Source organism: Lepisosteus oculatus, chromosome 22 (genome assembly GCF_040954835.1).
Source record: "Lepisosteus oculatus isolate fLepOcu1 chromosome 22, fLepOcu1.hap2, whole genome shotgun sequence".
Taxonomy (NCBI): Eukaryota; Metazoa; Chordata; class Actinopteri; order Semionotiformes; family Lepisosteidae; genus Lepisosteus; species Lepisosteus oculatus.
Genome location: NC_090717.1, coordinates 12,526,534 through 12,534,993, shown reverse-complemented (window position 1 = coordinate 12,534,993; position 8,460 = coordinate 12,526,534).

Genomic DNA, 8,460 nt, shown 5'->3' with positions numbered 1-8,460 from the left:
TTTTAACAGGAAAAGCTGTGGCTCAGAACTTGAACTTCAATGCAGGACACTACATATTTTAACTAACAGCATATTTAAGGAAAGAAAAGCAAATTACTCAAAAACTATTTTTTTTTCATTCTACACTTTACACTTGCAACAGTATGAAATACTGTATGAAAATAGAAATTAAATCTAAAAATACATTAAAAGTGTTATTTTTCTCTTGATCATATTCTTGATGTTCTACAAAGTCACACAATGTCTGCAAAACTATTGTAAAAATGTTGAAAAGCTAGGCACAGAGGGAACACTGCCATTGAGTTAGAGGGAGTAAGTACATTTTTGAAAAAAAGTTGCACCCAACACATACTAATTACTGCAAAGCAGGTGATGTACAGTAAGTTGCTGGTGAACTGCAAGCCCTTTGCTTTTCTTTAAGCATTTACAGAGAAGACTACAGGGGAATTGATCCAGGAATTCAAAATCATAAAGGTATTGACAATACCAACCAGCAGACTTCTTCAGATTAAAAAGAGAAACACAAACCCGAGGACACAAGTGGAAACTACATGAAGGTGTATTTCAAATGGAGAACAAGAGACACTTCTTTGAACAAATTGTTCTGGATGTCTGGAACAAGCTTTCCTTCCATGGTTTTAAAGCTGATATCCTGGCCTCTTTCAATAAATGGCAGAATAGTAGTCTTGAATAAATTAGCTGCTAATGACCCAATGGGCTCGACGAGCTGATTGGTCTCTTATTTGTAACTTCTATTGTTTTCTAATTTAAGAAAGGAAACAAATACCAGTGCTATGACCATTTTAGACCTGTGGTTTCCATCCATGGTCCTGAGGCACCCTCTGTGTCTTCAGGCTTTGGTTTCCATAATCACAGTCCAATTGATTTCACATTTTTAGTTAAGTCATGTTTTTAAATTTACATTTGACTCTTAAGAACATAAGAATGGTTACAAACAAGAGAAAGCCATTTGGCCATCTAGCCTCTCTGGTAGTACCTAATTGATTCCAGGATCTCATCTAACTGTTTCTTGAATGAAGCCATGGTATCAGCTTCAACAACATGACTGGGTAGGTTGTTCCATACTCCCACAACCTTTTAGGTAAAGTAATGTCTCCCAATTTTTGTTTTTTCATGTAGATGCCACTTGTGCCCTCTGATACACTGAATAGAATTTTTAGTTGATATAATCCCCTGTTATTTTTAGATCTGCCCTGATTTTGATTTGTTTTCTAAAATGTAACCAACTAAACCTCTGAAGAAGAAATGTACTCCTTGTGGGATTGTCTGATATATTGTTATTATAATAAGTGTCTGTTCATCATGCTTTGATCGTGTACTAAATGTACTAAATGTTTAGATAGAAATAAGGGAACAAATTCTAAACCAATTGAGGAGAGACTGGATAAGGCTCTGTATGGTTTTGCTGGAACAATACATCTGGAGTAGAGTTTTTAAAACCAAGAATTGAGTGCACAAAAAGACACAAAAGTCCAAACAAGCAAGAAGATCAATTATAGGCATCAATCAGTACCACTGATTACCACCTCAGCTGGAATGGAAACCAGCAAACACAGGGATCCCCCAGGACCTGAGCTGGACGATATTGTTTCAGGGAAGACTGAATTGATTATAAAACCATCATCACAATGCTTTCTGCATCCTGCAGAAGGGATGGTGTCACCACATGTGCACAGCCTCAAGTGCACTTCTTCTGAAACACAGCTAAAGAAATGATTCAAGAGCTTTGAGATGTGTCTGTGGAAGTGAAGGAAAGGGAAACAGATATGACATTGCCACTCACAGCACAAACGTCAGAGCATCATGTTTATCATTATTATAACTAAGCACCCTCTAGATTTGTACTGTAATTGTGTTCATACTACTGGCTGGTTGCTGGTTTTGTACACGGATGTTGATCTTTTCTATTTCACTCATGATTTGTGCCTTTCACTGTAATGCAATAATTGTTGCCGTAGTACAGTGGCACTGTGGGAGTGGACAATTTATTTGCATAACGCTGATAATCTGTACAAGTTATTGATCTGTCATAGTGTAGTTATTATTCTGTGATAGTTCTATTAAAATGCATGTGTAGAACATTAAAAGGTGGCCTTGCTAACTGGTAGTCAGGGGTATCATTACATCACCGGAGGAGTTTGCAGTACATGTTTTTTATTTTGGAATGACCTGCCACAAGGCGGCACTGCAGAACTAGTCCTGATCTGTTGCCAATAAAAGAGTTTTGAGCAAACAATTTAATTGCTTCACTCCTCGATTCATGCATAAGCACTTGCATATAAATACACACATTTCACATTTTGTCTACACCTGTATATCTTTTTAAATTTCATATTCATTTTGTCACTCACTTCTTGCATTTGGGTTCTGAGTAAATAATTCAGTTCATTTTCAATTCCCTAGTTATAAACTGCTGAATTTGCCCTGAGTATTTCACAAAAAGAGCTTCCCTGGGTAGGATCTTGGAGACATTATGCAAGATATCAGCATATTTTGTGCCATCATCTAAATCACTTCACAAAAAAAGTTAATGGCCCCACATCTCAAACTCTGTGCTGACCTCTGTCACTAGTGTTGGTGCTGAAACCCTGCACAAAGCAAAGAGCAAATTTGTACTGTAGCAAAAATACTGCTGTATTCATTTGATAATGAAACACTTATACTGTATATCTTTACCTGGTAAACAAAATCTGGTCTTAATTGTTTTAAATATAGTCTTTGTATTTCCTGCATTTACAATATACTGTATTTAGACAAAATATCTAAATCAATAAAGAATACAACATTTGAAAAAACAGCAATCCCGATCATGCAGTTTGAAAATTAAAAATGATGGCCTATATAATGGCCAAGCTCAATCCTACAGTCTGGAGCTTGTTATTAAGATTCTCCAGGTGGAGGTGCAAAGATTAAAGGCACCTGAAAAGCTTGTTACAGTGAACAATATAGGGGATTTTAGAGTCTGTGTAAACTGTGCAACAGCGTTTTATGTCTACGTTTTCTTCGTAATGTGCTTGGTGTTAAATACAGTCAATTCAACTGAGCAATAGTAAATAGTTGAATTGTACTGTAAATAGTTCTAATCTCTGTAGTAACACATTTTGCAGTAAACATTTTAAATAAAGTTGGTTTAAAGAGATATCAGCTTTCATTAAGTGGTTTTAAGATGGTCACACAAAGTAGAGGAATTTAACAGCTAAGTCCCTAACTCCAGACTGACTCCAGACAACAAGAATGTTTAGATAAAAAATATTTATCTAAAGTAATTCTGTTTATTTTGGGGTGCAGAGACCCCTGGGAATCCTTAAAATAGTTTTTTTTAAGTACAATAATCAGAAATGTCAGCCTCTGAATAAACAGTGTTGCACTTATCAGGTGCAAACCTTAAATTTATTGTGAATCACAGTATGATTTTATTGCATCTTCACCCTTCTTGCATCTTACACTAGGGGGACAAGAGATAAATTCTGGAAAGGGATTTTTTTAAATGCTAATATTAGAAAATGCTTTCCTTATTTCTGGTGCATGAAGAAGCAGGTTTTAGGATATTTGCTGTGCAAATTGTTTATCTTACCCTAATGATATATGCAAATGATGATAATACACTTTCTGTATCAAAATCCGTAAAAGCTTTATGTTCCCTGGAGCTATTATTTATGTATAGTATCTCTACTATATTAAACTACAAGCATTGAAATTGTATGGTACTTGTGTACCCATGGCATAAATATCAGCCTTCTTGGTTGTTGACTCTATGTCAGCCCGTACATGATCAGTGAGGTCAGGTACTGTACCTACAATTATGTTGCTGGAACATCAACTGCATATTCATACCAAGAATGTTCAGAGTCATGTGGTATGGAATCAAGTTAAGGATAAGATTAGGAAATACCTACTATGGTACGTTTGCAAGGAGAAAATCCAGTTACGCCCATTCAAAGATTTACATAGGGGTTCCGTTCTGCACGGGTTTATGTAACTCGAATTTTATGTAAATTGGAAGTGACCCTTTGTTTGAAGTGACCCTTTGTTTGACAATTACCATTCATGCCATCAATAAACCTTCTGCTTAATAAAAACATATTTTAAAACCTTATAATTAAAATTATGAAATACCAACTATGCAGTAACATACACTTGAAAAAATATACAGATAAATAACATATGAAACATTGGTGGAAGAGATAATTACTTTTTAACTAATTTACAAATACTGTAAGGTACATTTTGCCCCAATGTACTGATGTAAGTACTCAGTAATTAAGCATAAAATAAAATATTTTATGACTGCAAGATGGGTTGTTTACAATTTTCCGTGAAAAGGCATGAGATAATCCTGAGATGACACGAGAGCAACGCGAGAGAGTGTGACATGGAGCTTTGGTGGATGCTGGTGATGACTGCATTACTCTTAATCCACGATATTCATCACAGAAGGAGCCCACTGCACTACCTGCTCTCCTGTGAATCCAGTGTAACTCGAAATCTCTATCATGGAACCTAGGAGAGGTTTTAAGTAAAGTCCAATTACATATATCCAGTCATATGTAACCCTGGGAGAAGATTTATTTTGCAATTGCAGGGGTTCATGTATTTGTAAAATCAAAATACTACCACTATAAAACCTGATTAGCAGTACAGAACTGGACTTTGTTGTTTACAAACTCAGCTTTTAAAGATAGATACTGTAGCTTACAACTTGTTATCTTTCAGTTTCAATGGAAAGTCAGAGAAAGAGATCATTCCTCCTCCCCCCCCCCAATATTTAGCTCTAAAAACTCACGTTTTTTTGTTTATTTGTACTTTTGTAAAAAATGCAACACATTATCAATAATGGAGGCTTCATAAACCATGTCAGAACCCTGCTTACTGCACTACTATCACATCCTTTGCTTTTCAAACTCGCACTTGACTTCCTCATAAACATTAACACGGAGGCTCTTACCAAGATCTGGAAAGACGAAGTATGACACAGACGGGCAACAATTTCTGTAAAACATGCAAACACTTAAAAGTATTTTTTTCATGTTCAGAATATGCTTTCCTCTAGTGCCATATGTGCTTTAAGGCTCGCGTTTAATCAGGACTTTTCACGGTACAATAGTTGTTTGTACAACAGATGTTTAAATCTTTCTTTCTGTTGTGTGGACTGCGTTTATTTTTTTTCTGAATAAGATACATTCATTTCCCACATAACAATATTATTATATTTCATTACTTAGTTCCCTTAAATTTGTGGAACAACATTTAGAGTAAAACAAATATTAACTGGCCTTTGTAAGTACTGGCAATAGAAACCCAGGTGCACAAATACTTAATGGAGCCATTGTAAAGAGAGTCTGAATGACAGGACACATATGGAAACTATTTGCGTTTCGGACTTAAAATTGGCGGTATTTCTTTACACAAAGGGTTGTGGGGGGATGGAACATAACTGCCCAACCATGTTGTTCAGCTGGTTTCCTTTGGATCCTTCAGGAAATATCTGTATGAGATTCTTGGATGAATAAGCTAGTACCAATCAACTACAATGAATGGGCTTAATGTCCTCCAGTCATGTGTAACCTTTCTAAACTTCTTACAGTTTGACAAGATAGAAAAACAATAGAAAATACCTTAAAAGTGAGTTTATTTCAAGATTTCTGTGAGATATATGATATTGTAGTATACCTTTTGAAGAATATGTGTTCATCCTTATATTGAATTGGATGAAGAAAAGACATTTGCCATTGTGAAAATGTTCTCAGACATTAAAGTACAGCTGGTGAAATGTTTCAAATGCTTTTTTGAAGTTGAAAATTGAAATCAAGTTGAAAATTGATTGTTTAGTATGAATATCAGCTTTCTTTCTCCTTTTGCTGGAGTATTTGTGCACTTTGTGTTTGGGGGATCTATTTAGGAAAATGCTGACAACACAACATTAAATTACTTCATAACTTCAGACTGAAGGAGAGGTGACTCCTTAAAAACAACATAGTGATGATCCAAATCTTTACATTAATGTACTGTATGCTAGGCACATATTCTGAATAAACATATGGAGGAAAGGGAATAGATTTAAAGAAGATATCTGAAACCTATTGCATAGCAACTCGATAAAGTCATACAAAAGACATTTGGAAAAATTAATCAATGCATTACAATCCACTCGGAAAAATATCATAAACATGCCAAAAAAAGCATGAACCCAAACTTCATATACAGTATATATAAAATCTAGATTTCTTTTCTTTTCGGTTCCTCTTAGTAGTTAAAGTAGTAATTTATTAAACGATTACTCAAGATTAAGAAGAAGATGAATGGCAGTTTTCTTACACTTAAATATCAGCTATGAAGCAGCAGGTTAACTGCCTGTCTATTCTTGATCTTTACACATAATCCTAATAACAAACAGAGATTATTATACCAGAATTCCACATACTGTTTTAATTGATGCTTCACATTATATGATTAACTTACATTACTCTGTTTCCTTGAATTAGAGTTATTTGCACATACCATATTAACAAAATATGTTGAAAAAAGTTTAGAGGATTAAATTCCATCTGACATATGTTATGGTAAAAAGAAAATTTCTTTTTACTTATTAAAAGGTTTTTTGATTACCTCAAATAATTGTTTTTGCATGTAATGTCTTTTTAACAATTCCTGAACCATTCCAGAAATGCACTTAACTGTTGCATTTTTTTTACAATTAAAACATTTGTTGTATAGTGGACATAAATTCCTGGAGCCAATAACTGTTTTCTGGAGTACAATGACTCAAAAAGTAATTAGGCAAGTTAAGACATATCACATAGTGAGCCTGAACCATTTAGGTTCAATAAATGTGGTTAAGACAAACTTGGTACAGTATATGGAGTGCAACTTTCCTATTTCAGGACTAAGTTGAACCAAAGACTTGTGAAGTGCTTCATTAACAAAAATATATTTTCATCACCATTCAGCATTCACCACACTTCAAACTTCTATGCACTTAGCTGCAAATACAGTTGATTATTTGTGAATGAGCATTTAGCACTAGTTTCTATGGCTCTTGGTCAGTATACTGTGGTCAGTTCACCACATGTGCTGTGTTTCAGTCTGCTGGAAAGAACTCCTCCAGTCTGCCTTAAAAGTCCCCCCTCATTCTTTAAACCAAGAAGCTCCTTATATTAAATCAGCGTTGTATTATAAGGGGGAGAAAGGGGGGAAAGAAAGTGTGTTGAGTTGGAGAAACGTGAGAGTGTATCCTTAAACAGTCAGACAGGGTCACCAAAACCAGACTAAACAGTCTGACTGCAGGGCGATGCAACGGGGCTGTCTGAAAACCGATCCTCACGCCAGAGAGAAAGCAGGCAGGGAAGGGGGGGGTGAAAGACATATATAGGGGAGGATTGGTTCAGTTAATAAAAAACAGTCTGTCATTTTTTTTTTTTACAAAAGCTCACTTTCTTTAAATCCATATTGTAAAATAAAATGTCAGTCTGTTGTGTCAATTAACCTGTTGAAGCAACTAGGCCATTTGCAACATCAACAAATTATACAGAGCAGCAGTGCACAGTCTGATGAATACATTTATATACAGTATACACAGTATGCAGTGGTATTCAGGAATAATTATAATAAGATAAAGGCTCTTTTAATGTCAATATGAATGATAAGGGTTTGTATGTATATTGCATGCTTACAAGTTGGACTTCAGAATACAAGAACGCTACAAGTATGCACTGTTAAATATGGTGTTCTCCAGATATTTATAGATTTTTACTTTCAAATCTGGAGGAAAGCAAATGTAATAGTTTCATAGATGTGCACTGGCACCTATTCATAAGTTCAAGTTCTTTGTTTTTTCCCCTGTCAAGTTGATTATACTGTAAATTCACATACTGTACATAAATTTAGATCACTACTTATATGGTCTTTTAATGTTAGACACGTTATAGTTTTTTTTATAGGTGCACTAGTATGTACTGCTTGTTTCAAGCATGCCCAGAAATAATCACTAGGCCATTAGTTTCTTTTTGTGCAACCGAGAACATCACACATATTTAAAAAATACATCTCAAATAATGTAAATGACACCACAGATATTCTGTATATAAATGTTAGATGGATTTGTATTATTGTGTAATAACAATAAAAATGTATCTGTGGTGAGTAATTATTGTTTACACAGCACAGTGGCCAGGTTTTGTTTCTGTGAAGAACCAAAAAAGACGCAGAGCAGAAATGCTCATTTGAGCTGTCTAGTAAAAATAGTGTTCTTATTATAAGAAAGAGGAAATCAGCTTTGAAGACTTAGGCTTCATGCTTTGAAAGGGATTGAAAAGAGAATAAGTTCTTGCAATACTAACTGCAGACTGAACAGCAGGAATCTGCAACACCAATCTTTTTGTTAAAAAGACTTGGATTCTTTTGTCAGCTATTACAAAGTGCTATTTTTGCTAAATATGTAAC